Genomic DNA, 21,952 nt, shown 5'->3' with positions numbered 1-21,952 from the left:
CATGAGCTGCAGTGGGTCTACATATGGCTCTGCTGTAACCAGGAATCTGCGGAGCCGTGAAGATGCACCTTCCACCATCTGGAAAGGGCAGCACAGGAGAGCTGGTGAAAGGCAGCTGAGAGAGGAGACGGCAGCCAACATACAGAAGGAGGAGAGACGCAGAGCAAACCATGACGACTGAGGTGCTGCAGGTCCCACCAGGATATTCCAGGCCCCCCAGCACTGGCCAGCAGCACTTAGGGTAACCAGAGCTGCTGGCCAAAGAACCTTGTCCACCATCAAGGAAATTCAAAAAACAACACCGTAATCTGGGCAACCCGGTCATTTATCTTGTTCTCCCTGACCAGAGGGATAAGAGATACACTCTTTAAGAAAGGTTCCAATCTAGACAAAAAAAAAAAGGAATAAAATTTATTTATTTTATAAAAATAATGTCCTTTTCTTCACTAGTACCCACCTCAGTGGGCTTACACACTTCAGCTAGCGCTATCCTGATCTCTTCTGGTATAAATAGTCCCTTTTCAGTGACCCAGTCTCTTTCAAGCCAATTTCCTCTCCCTTCTCCTGCTCTCCTTCCCTCTACCCTCTGGGAGAGAGGGTTTGGGGAGACAGGTGGCTTGGGAGGAGACTGGCAGGGGTCCTCTTACCCATGCAGTAGTGTCTGAATCCTGCTGACTCTGCAAAGAATGCCTGGTCTAACCACTTTCTGGATTCAGGACCCCTAAGGAGAACTTATCCATCCAGCCTGCTGACAAGTCTTGCCAGCACCTACACCCGGGGTCCAAGCCCAAGTCATTCACCTCCAGCTATAAATAAATACCCTGGTTGCTGCAGATTCCAGACCTTTTTGTCAATCTCCCTGCCCCTCTGCGTCCCTCATCTCTACTCCCTGCGGGCCAAGCCAGGTCTGTAAGAAGTTCACTGTATTAAAGAAAAACTTATTCAATGATAGCTTCTTAAGGCACAGTAAGGTGGACTTTATTCAGGACCATCACAATAGGTATAGGGACAATAGCTGTGGGATTTTGCAGTGGGGGAGAGAGATTGGGGTCAACTCTGAATGCATCATGAGCAAGCAGGAAGGTATAGTCAAGGAGCAGGGGTGTCAGTGAATGGAAAATTACTAAGAGTAAACATCCAGGATAAGGTGGATTCTAGCTACATTGACCTAACAGAGTCCTTGCTGAAGACAGGCTAGGGTGATCATATATCACCTGGAGGATGGTGGAAGATAGGGAACTGGATCAAATATCAAGAATTATTAGACATCAAGGACAGAAGGTTCTTAAACTGTCTTAACAGCGTTCTTGCTAAAACGAGATTTTACAAGGAAGTGCATGTATGGGCCAAGGAGAAGTTTCAGGAGCCTGACTAAAGTTTGGTCAAATAAAAAATCTTTGTCAACTGCCTCGGCTCACCCAACTCTGCAGTCCTGCTCTTGGGCCATGTCAGATCTTGGACCCTCCCTGGAATCTGCAGTCTCCTTCGAGGTGTGCTGGGTAAATGTACCATATACCGCAGTGATATAAAGTCTCTCCTTACCTCGCTAACTTTGTAATGCAAACCCAATGCACGTTGAAGTGCTGCCTCGGGAGCAAGAGGAGCAGGAACGAGGACCCTGTCAACCGACTGTCTTGAGTCTCTTTCAGCTCCCTTCTTCTTTTCAGAATCCATGGGGTGAGAGAGGACAGGCTTTCTTCTTCCTCTTTCTTGCATCATTTCCCTCCAGCCCCCAGAAGGCCCGAATTTAGGTTAAATTTATTCCTAAGTATTTTTATAGTGTTGTAAATGAAATTGTTTTCTCAATTTCTATTCCTGATAGTTTATTGTTATTGTATTAAAATGCTACTAATTTTTGTATGTTGATTTTTATCCCACAGCTTTACTGAATTCGTTTATTGGTTCTAACAGTTTTCTGGTAAAGTCTTTAGGATTTTCTGTAGATAAGATTATGTCATCAGCAAACAGAGATAATTTAACTTCTTCCTTTCCAATTTGGGTCATTTTTGTTTCTTTCTCTTGCCTAATTGCTTTGGCTAGGACTTCCAGTTTGTAGAATAGAAGTGGTGAGAGTAGGTGTGTTTGTCTTGTTCCTAATCTCAGAGGAAAATCTTCCAGCTTTTCACCATTGACTGTGATGGTAGCTGTAGGTTTGTTACATGTCGTCTTTATTGTGTTGACATACATTCTTTATATATCTAATTTGCTGAGAGCTCTTATCATAAAAGGATAATGAACTTTGACAAATGTGTCTCTGCATCCACTGAGATGATCATATGATTTGTATTCTTAACTGTTTCAACAGGTGTATCACAGTTATTGATTTGCATATGTTGAATCATCTTTGCATCCCAGGTATACAGCCCACTTAATAATGGTGAATGACCCTGCTAATGTGCTGCTAAATTCAGTTTGCTAGTATTTTGTTGAGAATTTCTGCATCTAAGTTCATCAGGGATACCGGCCTTTAATGTTTGTTTCTTGCAGTGGATTTGTCTGGCTTCGGTATCAGTCTAATGCTGGCCTTGTAAATGAGTTTGGAAGTGTTCCCTTCTCTTCAGTTTTTTGAAAGAATTTGAGGATTAGCATTAATTGCCCTTAAGGTCTTAGTAGAATTCACTAGTCCAGCCATCAGGCTCTGGGCTTTTCTATCTTGGGAGATTTTTTTATTCCCAATTCAATCTTCTTACTAATTACAGGTCTGTTTAAATTTTCTGTTTTCTCTTGATCCAGACTTGGGAGGTTGTATGTTTCTAGGAATTTATTCATTTATTTTATATTATCCAATTTTTTGTGTGTAATTGTTTACAGTAGTCTCATATGACCCTTCATATTTCTCTGGTGTTAGCTGTAATATCTCTCATTTCTGATTTTATTTATTTGAATCTACTCTTTTTTTCTTAGTTAGTCTAGTTAAAAGTTTGTCAATTTCATCTTTTGGCTGGGTGTGGTGGCTCATGCTTGTAATCTCAGCAGTTTGGGAGGCTGAGGCAGACAGATCCCTTGAGCTCAGGAGTTCAAGACCAGCCTGGGCAACAAAACCCCATCTCCACAAAAAAAAAAAAAAAAAAAAAAAATAACTGGGCATGGTGGTATGCACCTGTAGTTCCAGCTACATGGGAGGCCAAAGTGGGAGGATTGCTTAAGCCTGGGAGGTTGAGGCTGCAGTGAGCCAAGATTGCACCATTGCACTCCAGCCTGGGCAACAAAGCAAGACCCTGTCTCAAAAAAACAACTTTTAGTTACATTAATCTTTTTATTATTTTTCTAGCTTCTGTTTCTTTTATTTCTGCTCTATCTCCATTTCCTTCCTTCTGCTAACTTTGGACTTAGTTTGTTCTTTTTCTAGTTCCTCGAGGTATAAAGTTAGGTTGTTTATTTGAGATCCTTCCTTTTTCTTAACATAGGTATTTATCACTATCAACTTTGCTCTTAGCACTGCTTTTTCTGCATCACATAAGTTTTGGTATGTTGTGTTTCCATTTCCATTTGCCTCAAGTTATTTTTTTATTTCTTCTTTGGCTCATTGTTGTTCACGAGCATGTTGTTTAATTTTCACATATTTGTGAATTTTCCAATTTTCTTCATTGATACGGTTTGGCTGTGTCCCCATGCAAATCTCAACTTGAATTGTGTCTCCCAGAATTCCCATGTGTTGTGGGAGGGACCCAGAGGAAGGTAATTGAATCATGGGGGCAGGTCTTTCCCATGCTATTCTCATGATAGTGAAAAAGTCTCATGAGATCTGATGTGATTTATCAGGGGTTTCTGCTTTTGCTTCTTCCTCATTTTCTCTTGCTACCGCCATGTAAGAAGTGCCTTTTGCCTCCCACCATGATTCTGAGGCCTCCCCAGCCGTGTGGAATGAAAACAGACTACTACATTCATGTTACTGATTTCTAGTTTTATACTATGTGATTGGGAAAGATACTTGATATGACTTTAATCCTCTTAAATTTATTAAGACTTGTTTTGTGGCCTAACATATGATCTATCCTGGATAATGTTCCATGTACATGAGGAAAGAATTTGTTCTGATGCTGTTGGATGGAATGTTTTATATAGGTCGGTTAGGCCCATTTGGCTGATAGTGTTATTCAGGTCTACTGTTTCCTTAAACAGTAGAAAAGAAAATTAACTGTCTGACTGATCTATTCATTGTTGAAAGTGGGGTTTTGAAGTCTCCTACTATTATTGTATTGCTATCTATTTCTCCCTTCAGTACTGTCAATATTTGCTTTTTATTTAGGTGCTCTAAAGTTGGGTGCATATATATTTGCAATGGTTATATCCTCTTGATGAATTTATCTCTTTATCATTACATAGTGACTTTCATTGTCTCTTGTGACAGACTTTGACTGAAAGTCTAGTTTATCTAATATAAATATAGCCACTCTTGCTCTTTTTTTGTTACCAATTGCATGGGATATCTTTTTCCATGTCTTCAATTCAGCCTATGTGTGTCCTTAAAACTAAAGTGAGTCTCTTGTAAGCAGCATATTTTTGGATCCTTTTTAAAACTCTGATCAGCCACTCTGTCTTTTGATTGGAGAATTTAATTTCTTTACATTTCAAGTAATTAGTGATCACAAGTAAGGACTCATTATTGGCATTTTGTTAATTTTTTTACTGTTTTGTAATTCCTTGGTTTCTTTCTCTCTAGCTATTTTGTCATTTTAAAATTTTTTGACACAATAATTTTACATACTTATGGGATAAAATGTGATGTGATTTGTTGATTTTTTTGTAGTGGTATGGTTTGATTCCTTTATCTTTTCTGTCTCTACTAGGGTTTTTTTTTCTTTGTAGTTATCATGATGATTACATAAAACATTTTAGAATTTTCACAGGCTTTTTAAGCTGATAACAACTACAATCACATAGAAAGTCTCTATATTTTTACTTACACACACACACAATTTATGCTATTGATATCACACTTTATACCTTTGTAATTGAGTATCCATTAATAATTATAGCTATAGTTATTTTTAATATTTGTGTCTTCTAACTTTTATTATAGAGTTATAAGTGATTTATGCACCACATTACAGTATTGGAGAATTCTAAATTTGACTACATATTAGTTTTAATCAGTAAGTTTTATGCTTTCATATGTTTTCATGTTGTTAGCATACATTTTCATTTCAATTTGAAGAACTCTCTTTAGCATTTCCTGTAAGGAAGGTCTAGTGGTAATGAACTTCATCTTTTATTTGTCTGGGAAAGTCTTTATCTCCCCTTTATTTCAGAAGGACAATTTTGCTGGCTGTAGTATTCTTTATTGGCAGGATTTTTTTTCTCTCAGTGCTTTGAATATATCATTCTACTCTGTCCTGCGCTGCAAGGTGTCTGCTGAGAAATTCACTATTAAACTTATGGAAGGTCCCTTCTATGCAATGAGTCCATTTTCTTTTGCTGTTTTCAAAATTATTTCTTTGTGACTTTTGAGAATTTGTTTAGCGTCTTAGTGAAGTTCTCTTTATGTATAATATATTTTGGGTTTTTGGAATTTCGTGGATCTGGATGTTCATTTCCTTGTCTAGTTTTGGGAAGTTTTCTGTCATTATTTCTTTAAATAAACTTTCTTCCCCATTCTCTTTCTCTGCTCCTTCTGGGGCTCTCATAATGTATATATTGGTTCACCTCATGGTGTCCCACAAGTCCCCTAGGCATTCTGCACCCTTTTTCCTTTTTCTCCTTTTTGTTCCTCTGACTGGATAGACTAGTGACCTAGTCTATCAGGCTTGTTGACCTCTATTCAAGCTTGTTGATTCTTTCTTCTTCTTGAATGAGACTGCTGTTAAAGATCTCTATCAAATTTTTCAGTTCAGTCATTGTGTTCTTCAGCTGCAGACTTTCTGTTTTGTTCTTTTTATCATTTGTATATCTTTGTTGAACTTCTCATTTTGTTCATGTACTGCTGTCCTGATTTTGTTTAGTTGTCTATCTTGTTCTCTTGTAACTCATTGAGCTTCTTTAAGATGGTAATTTTAGCTTGTCAGGCAGTTAACAGATCTCAATATCTTTATGGTCAGTTTCTAGTGCTTTATTTTGTCCTTTTGGTGATGTCATGTTTCCATGATTATTTATGATTCTTGTGGCCATGCATTTGTGTCTATGCACTTGAAGAAGTACACACGTCTTTTGGTCTTTACAAATGGGCCTCAACAGTGAAAGCTCTGCATCAGTTAGCCTGTCCGGAGAGTCTAAGCAGCCTGGCCAGTAGGGTGTGCAGATGGGCTGGCCTGATGCCAAGGTCAGGGGGTGGGCAGCCCTGGTGCCCGTGTCCACATGGGCTAGCCTAGAGCCTAGGGAGATGGGAGATGGCATGATGCTGGGGTGGGCCTGAAGCCTGGGTTCACAGGGGCCAATCTGAAGCCTGAGTCTATGGGGGTCAACCTGGAGCCTGGGACACGGGGGTCAACCCGGAGTCTGGGGCACAGGGGCCAGATGGCATTGGGGTAGGCCTGAAATTTGACTCTACAGAGGCTTGCCTGAAGATTGAGTCCATGGGAGATACCCTGGTGCTGGGACAGGCCTAGAAGCTGGGTTCATGGGTGACAGCCTGGAGCATGGGGCGGTGGGAACTGGCCGGGCACCAGGGTTCATTGGGATGATCCTGGTGCTGGGGCCCACAACAAAGTCGGGTGTTCACCTCACTCTCCTTCTCCCATGTAGAGGGTCTCTTTCTGTGTGCTGCATAAGCTTAGGGGAAAGGTGACACAAGTAATGTGAAATTGTCCCTCCTACCCTCTTAATATGTGTTTTATTTGCTTCACACAAGTGCAGTAATCTCACACCTAGATTCCTTAACTCTTGTGAGGGTAAGTTTATGTGTTGATTGTGGTTCAAACTTACTTTTCTGCAAGAAGACAAGCATTGGAGACTACTATTCTACCATCTTGCTGACATAACTTTCCAAATTCTGAAGCTTCATTTCTTTGTAACGTTTTTGTAACGATCTGTCACTATGTGCCTGAATGACTCACAGAGCACCTGCAAGGTGCCATGCATGCCCTGGGAAGACCAAGATGCATAACAGGATAATGTTCTGGCTTCAAGGAACTCACAGTTTCCTGAGAGGGAAGCTGGGATGGTTTCTGGACAGCAGGCTTTAATGTTGGGGTAGAAGAGATACAGCCAAGGGCACTGTGACATGCATGTGAGTGTGTGTGCACACATGCATGCATGTGAGCTTATGTGTGCATGCATGTGTGTATGTGTGTGTGCATGTGAGTTTATGTGTTCATTCATGTGAGTGTGTGTGTGCGTGTGTGTGCACACATGCACACATATGTGTGGATGCATGCACACATATGTGTGTGTCTTTGGGAAGAGATGGGCCAAGGAGGAAGATAGATAAGGAAAGAAGTTAAGAACTGGACAACTAGAGGTACTGGGGTAGGTTATACCCATGCTGAGTTTTTTCCTGGGACCAGAAAAATAGAAGTTTTTCCCAGATTTTCTTCTGTATTCAATCCTTCATTCATTAAATCAGCCACAATTTCTGAGCCATGTGTGCCCACTAACATGTTAGAGCCATGGATATCCTTGAAGACATGATCAGAGAAGAGAGTTTGGATCTGTACTGTTCATGTGGACATCCCATCTCTGGATAAGGATTACCTGAACAAGTGCCTTCTATTGACAGCCCAATACTGCCCTCATCCCCAGATTATAAATTCCCTTTAATTTCTTTTTAGCCCAGAGTTCAAGGCCATGTGGCTGCCACAAAATATTTTTTAATTCTGCTCTTTAGAATTTTATCTTGGAAGTATTGGAAGTAAACTCCTAAGCTGTACCAACTTCCTGCAGTGCTGGGCCCCAGGCTGATGAAGCCCCTGCATTGACAAAATCACCAGTTGTGGTTTCAAACCACATTTATACAAACCATCATTTATACAAACCATCATTTTCCCATCTCCAATTTCTAGGTTCTGTTCTCATACACATGCCAGGCTTATAAAGTTGTGTAAAGCTCAGGAAGTAAATTCCTCTGTAAGAAAGTGATTTATAATATTAGAGTCACAGTCCTAAACATTGTCAGAATAAATCTGCTTCAATTTTTCGCTTGTTTTTTTCATCATTTATCTCTTCCATATTCCTTCTCCCTGCTTTACCCAATCCACCCCAACACACACATGCATGCACATGTGGACACACACACATGCTGTGCATGCATGCATGAGGCCAGCAGCCCAATTTGCTTTGTTTTCGTGTTGCAGGGAGGTGGTAGGATGTCCCTCTGAGCCTGCATTCCCATTTCTGTGGTCCCACTCCCTGGCTGGCCAGGCATAGGGCTATGACCCAGCTGGAAAGTCTTGCTTGACAAGTCAGCATGAAGTGTGACTCCCTGGCAAGGGTCTCTAAATGGACAGGATCCATGCATTGGCAGCTTCACCAATGACATCAGCCACATGACTTCAGCAGACCCTTTCTGGAAGTCTCTAATTGTCCCATTGGTGTTGTGCATAATCAAGAAAGGCAGCTAATAAGCACATAGTGGGTGTTGCTTTCATGTGGCAGAAGCAGGGCTGGGTATCCCCTAGGCAACTGCCAATACCCACAGCCCTTTACATGGTCAAGTGGGTCCTGGTTGTGCACCCTAGGAGGTTATTTCTGTGCCTTTAAAATGAGTAAGCAATGGGTCAATGTGAAGAACAGTTATCTGTTCTTAGATTTCCTCCTTCCATGCAATTCTGCCTACCTGTCTTTTAAAAGATGAAAGGAAGGTAAATGATTATTCTCAAGGTGACTTTCCTCCTGTCCTTTTCCTTTGCTGTAGCCTTTACAAAGGATTTGCATGGCTTCCAGAGATGCCCCTAAATTAGATGACCCGGTCCTTGTCAGGGCAACCAAAGACTGGCCCTTAGTTTCTCTGGCAAGACGCTGAAGAAGGCTTTGCCCTCAGGGTTGAAATGGCCTACGTTCTGGACCCAAACCAGAAGCTTGCAATGACTGGGTTTTCAGTTCTATGTGTTTGTTAGATGTCTTGGAGGCTGCTGGGATTCTCTGCACAGTGCTGGCCTGGAAGGAGGTACTGGCACACCACTCACCCAAAATGCCTGTCAGCTCAGATGACTTCCTGTCTCTGGCTTCAGATGGCAAAGTCAAAGAAGTGAAATGTATCAAATTCTGGGCTACGTGCTCATTCCCAATTGTTTGATGCTCAACAAATGTTATGAATAGTTAATCATTTGCTCCTAGCAAGTAAAGCCCTCTTCAGGAAAGAATTGGCCATGTTGAAGAGGCACTGACTCTTTCAGACTCCTAGTGAACGAGATTCCTTGGCCGTCAGGCCTCGTGCCATGCAGTCAGGCTCACTGAAAGATATCAGGGGTGTGTTGAGAGTCAAACTGGGGAGTATCTGAGGTGCAGACAGAGTTGAAATCCCACTGAGCTGATTCAAGGGGCTCTCAGTATTCACCCGGGAGACTGACCTTAAAAAATTTTACTTAAACCTATTGAAAAGAAGGAAAATGCGTCCATCTGAAAATGACAAAATCTCATGGTTGGACAAGACTACAGTCACGTGTTTCAAGCTTCTTTCTGATGTGTACACACAGGGTGGTTATGCAGCATCCCCTTCCCGGGGCGCTCACTGCTTCCCCCTTGCAGAGCTGGGACCATTCATGCGCACAGCAGTCCAGTGCCCCTTTCTCATATCTGTAGCCTTTCAACTCTCTTAACCAAGACATCCATGCCCTCCCCTGCTTCCCCTGTGTCTCGGGCATGGTCCCGGGTGCCCACAAGATCCCACTGCTCTCCTGTCAGAGCCCCCCATCTGCTCATGCTCCCTTTAAATAGAGGTGCCCCTCACAGAGCCCAGCCAAGCTCCACGGGTGGTCCCACAGAGCCAGAGCAAGACGATCGCTCACTCCCTCTAAACACTGCTCTTTTATTAACACGGCCACAGCTCATATTCTTGGCAGCCACAACACACCAGTGCTGAATATTAACTTTATTCTCAACCAACCTTTAACCCGTTTTACTCCTGCTCCCGCTAAATCTCAGGGCCACACCTCAGACGTCTGCAATTCGTTTTCTGAACCCAAGAGCTGGGCCTTTTGTTTGCCAGGTATTTTAATTTAAAAGTAGACAGCTGAGCCACAAATCAAACTGAGACACACTTACCCACATCCTTGTAAAGTTGCCCCAGAACCAACAACAACAAAAAAATCCAACAGGAGAACAAGAACTGTCAAGTTGAAATGCAGCCCAGACCACATTTCATTTAGACAAGCACTGCCCTATTAATTTTAGTCAATTATTAATTCCAGCCCTTTGTATCTGGGCAGCCTGGAAGAACAAAGGCATCTGTTGAAGCAACTGCTTGGGTGACAATGATAACGGGACCATTCTTTTTTCCAGCTCTGTGGAGCACAACAGCGGGGGCGGGATAAGTGTAGGGGCCACGGCACACAGGGTGGGGGCTCACAGACAGAGGCCAAGTACATCTGTGATCTGCTCACACCACCCAATGCATCTGTAAGCTCCGTGCCAGTGAGGGCACGCCCCACCCCCACCACGGATTCCACCAGCCAAGAGTGTCCGCACCGGCACTGGCTTCTCTCACCGCAAGTACTGAGCTTCCTTCTTTTCCCTCTTGGTTTTGAGAGTTTCTACACGCCATGGTAGGAAGTGAGAAGGAAACGGGGGAAGGCACGTGAGGAAAATAGGCGCAAATAGAAGGCCTGCACTTCTTTTAAGCTATAGACAGGACTATGACCATTCAGACGTTTTGTAGGAAGGCACACTTATGAAAGAGCCCATGCCCACGGACCTCCTGGCTTGGGAGAGGGAATCAACTCTCCCCTTCCAACGTGCCCTGGCAGATGTGGGCTGCCCCAGGACATCCAAGACACTGGCCAGGAATCAGACACCCTGAGCACAGTAAGAAAAATAGGAAGCTTGGGACCATGAGCCATCCACAACTTTCACTAAGGCGAACCAAGCTGCAGCCTTCCCTGAGCGCTGGCAACACTGGTTCCCATTCCCCATTGGGTGAACCTGAGTTTGTGCCTGCTCACTGGGGCTTACGAATTGATCACCAAAGACTGTTCATCCCAATCATCCTCACTTCTCTTCCTCTGTTCAAACATCATTCTAAATTGCCAGCCCACAGGTCCTCCTTTGGCCTCCCTTCTTTTGCATGGCTTTTGGTTACAAGAAAAACCGAGCATGGTTAGAAGTGTGGTTTGAGCTTTTTTCCCAAACATTTCCACGACTTTGCTGTAGTTGTGACTCTGATGTGGGGGCTCTGCTGGCCAGAGACACCCCCTCCACTTACACAGAGCTGGCAGATGGAAACAGTATCAGGACATCTCCATTACACAACAGGCTTTCACAGGGCGATGGTTCACATTTTACTGCAGTTTCCTTTGGAAATGCTCAAAGCAACTACATCTGTTTCCTTTCATTGGGACTTTTATGTTCTTCCAGCCAAAAAAGGAGAGGATAAAGTTCATTAAGTCAGGGTAGTAATAATGATGATGTCCACATAAATTTTGTTGTGTTTGGTGCTTTTAAATATTGAAGTATTCACCACCCTCTTCCACTCCCTCTTTCTTAGTTAGGGAGTGAAGATGATGAGAAAACTGCTAAGCCTCAGGCTGACACCTCAGAGGTCCTGCCAGCTGTAAAGAACTCACCGCGGGCTTTCCAAGAGGATGGTGACATTCCCAGCCTACCACTGGGAGCTGCCAAAAACTCACCTCAAAAACCCCAGCCACTAGGGTGGTCATTGTGCATGTGGCTAGCCAAGTCACACAGAGGAGACTTAGATGGCCCCACATTTTATTTTTTGAGGAAGGTAAAAACCTGCCACAGATGAGCAGGACAGGAGATGGGAGTAGAAGGAGGTAGGGTCCAGGACATGAAGATTCACCTAAGTTGAGAAGTTCAGACTTCATCCCAAATACATAGAATCTATTGGAAATCTCAATCGGGGGTGACTTATATGTGCATTTTGAAAAGATCGCTCCAGCTTTAGTCTGGATAATGGATTGAAAAAATAGTAATTTTAAGACAGAGAGACCTAGAAGCAGGTACGGCGACTGGACAAGAACTGGCAGTGGCCTGGATGTGGGGATCTCAGTGGGGAAGGGAGACGGGGACAGAAAGGATGCATTTGGGAGAATTCACAGGACTTCATGATTCATTGCATGGTGTCAAAATGCGCGGTAAGAAAGCTGGGGAAGTCAAGGGAGACCCTCCAAGTTCTGGATAGGGCCACTGGGTAGAGAATGGTCCGGTTCACCTGAGACAGGAAACAGAAAGGAGCATAGGTGTGAGAAGCTGGAGCCCCACTGTGGGCCTGCTGAGTCTGAGGCATCCACGCACATCCGGGGGGAGCCGCAGGTGTGCGGCGCTCAGGGAGACAACCGGCAGGACACTTAGACCTGAGTTGTCAGAGGACACAGCGGGGCTCCAAGCCCTGGGAAGAGATCCCACCGATCGCGGGTCAGAGAGGCTGGGAAGGGAAGAGAAGCCAGGACCAAAGAAGCTCAGGCAGAGCCAAAGAAGGCTGGCAAAGGTGATGCAGGGGCACCTCCAGTGGGAGGAGAAACCAGAAAAGGATCCGCAGCAGCATCAAGGCTGAGAAAATGTTTCCAGAACAAGGAGGTCAGCAGCGTCACATGCCGCTAGGAGTCATTGGTCCCAGAGCCACAAGGAGGTCCTCAGTGGCCTTGCTGAGAGCTGTGTTGGGGGTGACAGAATCTGTGAATAAGGGAGAGGAGAGGAGGAGGGGACAAACCACCACGTGGTGGCTGTAAAGAGGAGAGGCGATGTGGAAACATAGGTCAGGAGAATTCTCTTTTTGAACCTATGAAAGACACCTGAGAACGTTTGAATGCGGATGGGAAGGAGCGCATAGAAAGAGCGGAGACATATAGGCGGAGAAGAAATAGTCTCAGAGCAGTCTCTGTGGAGGCGAGAGGGGAGCGGCCGGGAGCGCCAGGAACCTGGGATGAGGAGGAGGCTGGGGAGGAAGGCAGGCAGGCTAGACACGGGAATGCTGTCCCTGAAAGTTCCGAGTTCTCCCCAGCAGGTTCTGCTTTCCCTGTGTGTGTGAGAAGGGAGCAGGGAGAACCAAAGATCTGAGAAGAGTCTAGAAATATCTACATCACTTAAAGGAAGGCATTCCTTCCAGTGAAGGAGCTGTCCTCCCATCCTCCGGGAAGCCAGGGACTAGGCGGTGAGGAAGGTAAGACACTATCCAGGGGGCAGACAGGCACTCAGGGAGTGCAACTGGGAGGCCGCCCCAGTCTGGGTGCTGGTTAAACTCATGTACAAACTTGATAGATTTCATTATTTGAATCATTTATTCTGCAGTTCTGTGTATTTGTGGAGCTCCTACCACGAAGCATGCCTGTTCAGGGCAGCCCTGGACAGACAATGGCTGGGTGGGGAAGGCAGCGCCCCCAGGCTGACCCCCACCAACACCACCCCAAACGCTCCCCAGTCATCAGCCTCAGCTTACCCTTCAGCACCTCCAGGGTCCATCCTGAAGGAAGGCACTCAGGAGCTCTTGCTTTTTTAAAGTGCTTATTGGGGCTTTGGACATCTATTTCTGCCAACCCATGAGCCTGATGGTATTCCATATTTGAAGAAACTGAGTGACAACAGGCTGATTGGCTACATGACATCCTAGGATCTCAGGATGTTTGAGGGATGCACAGCCTACGAACTGAGCAGACATTAAATGAGACTGGTCTGACCATGCCCTTCTCACCCACCTTCCCTGGAGATGAATGAGCACTTCAGGAAGGCCCGAGTGCCATTCTGAGGAAGAATGAATAAACTTCTGTTCAGATAGGCCGAGTGCCCCAGCAGGGCAGCCCCTCCACGGTGGCGAGGACTCCCCCACGCATTACCCTGGAACCAATTCCATTTTGAAGAAAAAGAGACCACCCTGAGGTGAAATTAAACAGCTGACTGAAACGAGTCCTGAAATGGACAATATAAAAGGAAACACAACCACCCCAGACAGGCAAGAGCGGCTGCAGGAACTTAGGGGGCCAGACACAGTTGGTTTATTGGCAGCTTGGCTCAAAACGTCACCATGAAAAGATCTATAATGGCCAATGTCTCATCTCAAGCTTGTGTCCGTAAGCCAATTACATAACCTCCCTGTGCCTCAGCTTCCCTATTTGTAAAATTTGGATAAAACAGAATACCTACCCCATAGGGTTGTCATGCAGATTCAATGGGTTAATGTCTATAGGAAGTGTTTAGAATCGTGCCTGGCACTTAGTAAATGCTAAATAAATACTATTTCCTGCAAGTTCTCCTTTAAACTGTGCAGACAACTCGGGACCCTCCAACACTTCTGATGGAAAAGCTGAGGTAACAGGCGTGCCCTGGACACTTGGGAAGAGACTGCTGGAAAGTCTTCCAGTGTAGAAAGGCAACTTTCTAAACCAAATTAGGGAAGCTTGTTCTAAAGACAATACAGGAAACCTAAATTCTGGGCTCCCCACCAAGCCCACGGTTCTCGGCCTCCCAGGGAGGAGCCCCAGCCGCCCCCTTTGCCCCTGGATTTCAGGTGGGTTCTGCCTCACTCTTTCCAGAAGACAAACTGAAGCTCTCCCCTCACTCCCCTCAGACCCACCTCACAACAGCACCAGCTTTAAGAGGCCTGTAGATTATTTCAGGGTATTACAAAATCACAAACTCCCATGTAAAAGGCATGCTTCAGGCTGGGCATGCGGCTCATGCCTGTAACCCCAACACTTTGGGAGGCCAAGATGTGAAAATCACTTGAGCCTAAGAGTTCAAAACCAGCCTGGGCAAGATAGAGAGAACTTGTCCCTACAAAAGAATAAAACATTAGCTCGGTGTGGTGGCCTGTGCCTGTGGTCCCAGCTACTCAGGAGGCTGAAGCAACAGGATCGCTTGAGCCCAGGAGTTCACGGCTGCAGTGAGCTGTGATAGTGCCATTGCACTCTAGCCTGGGTGACAGAGCAAGACCCTGTCTCCAAAAATAAATAAATATAATAATAAATAAGTAAATAATAAAAATAAAAGGCACGTTTTGGACCTGAGAGCCAGTGGCTCACACCTGTAATCCAAGCAACTCGGGATGCCACTGCGTCCCAGCCCAGCTGACAGAGTGAGACCGCGACTCAGAAGTAAAATAAAAGGCATGTTTCGGGAGAAAAGGAAGCCGCCTACAGATTGGTTTCCAGGGACAATTCCCCTTCCAGTCCTCGTTCCTTCAATCTTTGACTACAGTTTGCTTCCCAAACTCCCTGGGAGGACGGGGCATGGGTTGGGTTTCATGACTTTTCCTCCCAGGGTCAGCGGGAACAATATTGTGATTGATCTTGTGAACCCTGGGATGGAGATAAAGGCATGCCGTGTGTCCGCACTCTCTGCTCACGTGGTTTAGAAGCCTGTCCTGCATCTCCAGTGCATCTGACCCAGAATGTCAGGCTTAGGCACAGCAGCAAGAGAGCCACACATAAATCCATTTTATATGATTGCACATATATGGGGTTGGAGCAGACACAGGCAAAGAAGACTTTCATCAGATTAAATAAGCAGCCAGGTTTTGAGGCAGGAATAAAGAAAGTGTTGAAAGAAGGATGAAGGACTTTCCCGCAACACGAAAGTCGAGCTGGCAGATGAGGATAAGCACATTTTCTGATCGCCCCCTATCTGCTTGTGAGATCGCAAAACTGTTTTACATGAATTTACTTCCTGCTAATTAAAAGGACAAGAGTTCATAAGAAAGAATTTCTTCAAAGTCTTGATGAGTCTTTGACTATTTTCAATAACTTACATGTAGAAAAAAAACATATCTAGGTCTGTGTGGGGGAGGAGAAGGAGGAAGCTGTTACTGATCTTGGCTGAGCGGGCTCAGAAACTGCACCCATCAAAGCGACCCTGTTGCTGGGAGATGGAGCCTGCTGATGTCTCCCTCACCCGCCTGCGCCGAGACCCCTGGGCCGTGAGGCAGGGTGTAAAGATGAGAGGCAGACTGGCCATGGGAGGAGGGCCAAGTCCCCCTGGCACACAGGGTGGCCCCAGTCAACTTGGCAATTCACGCCACACTCTTCCGCTCTGTGAGGTCAACCCTAGCGAAGCAGCGCTTGGCTAGAACTATGGGGTCAGAACAAAAGGCCTGTGTTTGCCTTCCCTGGTTTTGTTTGCTCAGAAAGCCTGGGTGGAACCTGTGGATTTCTCTCTCCATGCTCTCGCCCAAGGCTCCTGCGCGTTTAATGCCCTGCGGGTTCACAAACAGCTGGTACCTTCTTTGTAAAGATGATGAGCTGAAGATGAAATCCAGGCTAGTATTTTCTTCCCTGTGTTTACAAAACTGCGTGTAAAAAGTCGCAGAAATAACTCTCGCTTAGGACAAAAGCAAGTTTGAATGTAATTAACTAGGTCCAGATAATGATGGACAATTTTAGACAAAAAAAGGAAATGCTCCCACATTGGAGCTCTTTTTATACAAAATATACAACGCAAAGACAGTGCTGGCTCTGTGTGGGTGGAGGGGGTTTGTGTCTCACCCATAGGTGTGCTGGTCAGTGACCAGGGCCACTGGAATCCGTTCCTAGGAGGCAGGATGTGTCTCTGGCTTGGGTCCCATGTGGCAGTGACCCTGTTCTGAAGCTGTCGGCAGGCCGGGACTCCTCACAGGTCCTCATTATCTAGGAACAAGCTCACGAAACGAATCTTGCCAAAGAAACGAAGCCAAAAGTATGTGGTCATGGCCTGAGATTATGAGGAAAAGAGTCTATTTCGAATTCTGCTGGCCCCCCCAAGCGTCATGGTACCTTGCAGCACAGAGACATGCTGGGACCTGGTTCTGGTCTTGACTGGGTCAGTGTTAGGGGAGCCCACTCACTTCCACGTGCCTCAGCGGCCTTGTCCGTGAAATAAAGATAAAACAAAGATAATTTACAGGCACAAGAGTCTGCAGCACACTACACAGTATGATTTATTTCTTCTTATCTACCTGGAGATAAATCCTCCCCCATTTTTAAATTTCCAAGTAGAGGTTTCATAAGTAAAAGGAACCAGGGACAAGCCCATGAGTTTGGGGGTCATTAAAATGTGTATTATAATTTTCATAAATAATGATACATCTACTTCTATATAATATACAAATATAATTGTATGAATATAAATTATATTATAAATTGTGCAATAGAAATATAGTTATAAATTATTATAAATTGTGCATCATAAATATATACCTACAAATCATTAAATAATATAATCATATATATTAGATATGCATATATATTGCACACACATTTCAGTCCATGTGTTAAATACTTACACTCCCAGCAACCTGTCATTACTCCCATTTTATAAATGAGAAAAACCAAGGGAGAGAGATTCAGGAAGTTGCCCCAAACCATCCAGATGCTCCCTGACCAGCTCTGCAGCGAGAATTGCTCCACACAGTGCCCTTAGCATCCTCGGCTCCCGCCCCTCCCAACTCATGGCACGCCTGCCCAACAATAGGTTTGAATGTGGATGAGAACAGTGGGGCTTTGCGTGCCACATCAGGAGGTCCTGTGACACTGCACACAGCTCACCACCAGCTCCTCCCTGTCCCCCACATGCTCCAAAGCCCACCCTCTGACGGCCTGAGACCCTCACTGTCCCCAGCTTACACCAACCTGAATTCCACCTTCTTATATTTCCCCGCACCATGACCCATCCCGGGAATGCCTTCCACATATCTAAACCCCACTGGTCATCTCAGGCCAGGCTCACCTCGCCTCTTCCTCCAGCACACATGGATCTCTCCTTTCCAGAGCGCCTGCTCTCCTGAGCTCAGCCCTGCACAGCCTGATTTCTCCCATAACTATGCCCTGATGTTCACTTCACTGCTCCCAGACTTCCGATTCTTTGAAGATAGTGACTGTGTCACATACCTTTTCTGTCATCTCAAAGACACTAAGCCTGGTGCTGAGCACAGTCCCAGCTCCACACATTCTGACAAGTTGATAGAACTGATTGATGGGTTTCAATTAAGCAGTAGTGCCACCAGAAAAAAATGAAAGACAACTGGCGACATTTAGTAACAACGTCAGGAAGAGTAATTATTAGGGACCCCAGAAGTTTCATCAACTTTCAGCATATGCTTCTTTGTACAGAGCAACCTAATGAGTTTTCTCATAAAAGTATCTGGGTGCACATTCTGGATAGTTTATCAAGGGATCAGTTGGAGACCTAATAAGAGGTGAGTTCATGTCCCATTATTATTTGCCAGTGACAGCAGTGGCCTGAGCCTCTGGGGAAGGAGGTGCATGAAGGATGCAGGCTCACCAACAGGCCCTGCCTGCCCCACATCTCCCAGCCCCGGGGCTCTTTCCCCATTCACAGTGGGGCTGGAAGAGAATGCTTTCTTACTTGTGTGTCAATCATTCAGAGTGTTGGAAAGGCGATGATGCTGAAGCTGTAACAGCACCTAAGGACATGCAACCTGTCATGGCCTAACAAGCCACACCATAGAGGGCAGCTCCAGTTCCCAGTGTCTTTGCTCTCTGTTATGTAATTAACTAGAGAAATGCCTCTGTGCTCATTTAACATGCTAGAACCCCAAAAATGACCTGTGTTACTTCTCTCACCCTTTGATGTGTGTGAGCATCCCTACACATTCGACTCTCAAGTGGTTTTACTCTATGAAACCTTGACCATGATATGTACAATCAATTTCACTTTTATTCCACTGCAGATAATACCTCAACACCAAACTGATGCATTAGATGCTGGTAACACAGCCATGCTTGGTCATGGGGCCTTCAAAGCTGATAATCCCTGTGTGGTAGGTAGATTCCAAAGTGGTCCCAATTCTCCACCCTTCCTAATGTGGCTATGCAGTTCCCCCCAGCAAGAAACGGAGTCAGCAGATGTCTTCGCATTTGTCCAGATTCTGTTATTCTTTACATGATATATCTTTCTTGTTAAATTTACTCCTAATTACTGTGTAATTTTTACTGCTATTGTGAATACTTCCCATTTCACTATGTACTGCTATTGGGAATATATAGGAGATTTATTAACACATGTGCACACGCACACACAGCAAGTTTATTGACTTTTGTATGTCTATTATATTCAGTCATCTTACGAAATTTTCACATAAATCTTAGCCCTTTTTACTAGTGTTTCTTGGATTTTCTGGGTATTTAATTATGTTATCAGAAAACATTTTTTGCCTTTTTTTTTTAAATGGAGTCTCGCTCTGTCGCCCAGGCTGGAGTGCAATGGTGCAATCTCAGCTCAACTGCAACCTTCACTTCCCAGGTTCAAGCAATTCTCTGCCTCAGCCTCCTGAGTAGCTGGGATTACAGGTGCCCGCCATCACACCCAGCTAATTTTTTGTATTTTCAGTAGAGAGGGGGTTTCACCATCTTGGCCAGGCTGGTCTTGAACTCCTGACTTCATGATCCACCTGCCTCGGCCTCCCGAAGTGCTGGGATTACAGGCGTGAACCACCACAATCGGCCTTTTGCCCATATTTATACCAATTGCTTAAATGTCTTATCATATTGCATTAGTTAGACCCTCTAAAATAGTGTCATTAAGTGGTGATAGTGGACAACCCTGCTTGTTCCTGCTTTTAGCTGAAATGGTTTTAGGATTTTATCATTTTGAATTATATTTACAATAAAGCCTGAGTATACAAAAGTATTCATCAAGAGCAGAGGTCTGCAAATGATGGTCCATGGGCCAAATCTACCACCTATTTTTGTTAACAAAGCTTCACTGGAACACAGCCATGCTCCTTCATTTATATATTATCTATGGCTGCTTTCTGCTACAATGGAAAAGTGTTAGTAGTTGTGACAGAGACCATATGACTTGTAAAATCTAAAATATCCGGCCCTTTGTAGGAAAAGTTTTCCAACCACCCCTGGTCAAGGGAGGTCATACTGTGGTATCGAACAACTCCAAAATCTCAGTGGCTTTACACATTTATTTCTCACTCCCTCAAAGTCAGCTGTGGTTCGGGACAAACCTCCAGGAAGTGATAGAAAGTAGGCTTTTCCGTACGACGGCACTGCAATCACAACAGAAAGACTTCTGGGTCACCACAGTAGAGAAAGAGAGCATATGGCATTCTCATACCCCAACTCTTCTGTGCTTTGGCACAGTAGTGACACAAATCTTCCATTCCCAGCCCATTAACCAAAACAACTCACAGACTCCACCCAGAAAGCTGCAAGGGGACTGGGAAATATAACTGCCTGAATGCCTGGAAGAAAACAGAAAGCAGATATGGGTAAACATTATTAATATCCACTAGGCAGACCCTAGTACATCTCAGTAATTCTTTTCCATTCCTATTAAAATTTTTTATTTGGTTGTTAAAATTTCAGCATCTATTGATATGTTCCTGTGGGTTTTCTTTACCAGAACTGTAATGTAATAAATTATGTGCATAAATTTTCTGTGAGGGAATCATTCATGTGTTTCTGAAATAGTCTATTTAGTAGAAGTCATTATTTTTGATGACAGGTGAATTCTATATAAGGATATTTTATTTTTGCAACTATATTCATAAGTGAGATTAAGTAACTGAGCTATTATTTTCCCTCATTTGTACTATCTTTATGTTTTATGTTAGGGCAGGTCTCAATGCTGGTAGTTATTAAAAGTCACTTGGGAAGCTATCACAAAATACTGATGTCCAGGCCCAACTCCAGACCATTTGAGTCAGAATCTTTGGGTATGGAACCTATGCAGCAGTAACTTTTAAAACTATCTGGTGATTCTAACTGTGCAGAATATACTAAGGTTATATTGATTGACTCATATCAATATTACAGGATATGAGGATGTTAGAGGATATGAATCAATCAATATAACCTTAATATATTCTGCACAGAATCACCAGATAGTTTTATAAGAATATACAATTGGGATCCATTCCAAGATGGCTGAGTAGGAACAGCTCCAGTCTGCAGCTCCCAGCATGATCGAGGCAGGACATGGGTGATTTCTGCATTTCCAACTGAGGTACATGGTTCATCTCCTTGGGACTGGTTGGACAGTGGGTGCAGCCCACGGAGGGTGAGCTGAAGCGGGGCAGAGTATTGCCTCACCTGGGAAGCTCAAGGGGTTGGGGTATTTCTCTTTCCTGGCCAAGGGAAGCTGTGACAGACTGTACCTGGAAAAATGGGACACTCTGCCCAAACACTGCACTTTTCCCAAGGTCTTAGCAACTAGCAGGCAGAGATTCTCTCCCTTGCCTGGCTTGGGAGGTCCCATGCCCACGGAACCTTGCTCACTGCTAGCGCAGCAGTCTCAGATTGAACTATGAGGCAGCAGCCTGGCTGGGGGAGGGGCATCCACCATTGCTGAGGCTTGAGTAGGTAAACAAAGTGGCCGAGAAGCTTGAACTGGGCAGAGCCAATCCACAGCTCAGCAAGGCCTACTGCCTCTAGACTCCAGCTTTGTAGGCAAGGTTTAGCTGAAGAAAAGGCAGCAGACAACTTCCGCAGACTTAAACGTCCCTGTCTCACAGCTCTGAAGAGAGCAGTGATTCTCCCAACACAGCATTTGAGCTCTGAGAACAGACAGACTGCCTCCTCAAGTGGGTCCCTGACCCCTGTGTAGCCTAACTGGGAGACACCTCCCAGTAGGGGCCGACAGACACCTCATATAGGTGGGCACCTGCCGAGACCAGCTTGGTCGGGGAGACCCTAACCCAGTGGCACTAGAGGAATTAAAGACATACACACTAAAATATAGAAGTGTGAAGTGGGAAATCAGGGGTCTCACAGCCTTCAGAGCTGAAAGCCCTGAACAGAGATTTACCCAGGTATTTATTAACAGCAAACCAGTCATTAGCATTGTCTCTATAGATATTAAATTAACTAAAAGTATCCCTTATAGGAAACGAAGGAATGGGCCAAATTAAAGGAATAGGTTGGGCTAGTTAACTGCAGCAGGAGCATGTCCTTAAGGCACAGAT

This window comes from Nomascus leucogenys, chromosome 4, assembly GCF_006542625.1.
Source record: "Nomascus leucogenys isolate Asia chromosome 4, Asia_NLE_v1, whole genome shotgun sequence".
Classification (NCBI taxonomy): Eukaryota; Metazoa; Chordata; class Mammalia; order Primates; family Hylobatidae; genus Nomascus; species Nomascus leucogenys.
Note: the sequence above shows the minus strand (reverse complement) of the source record.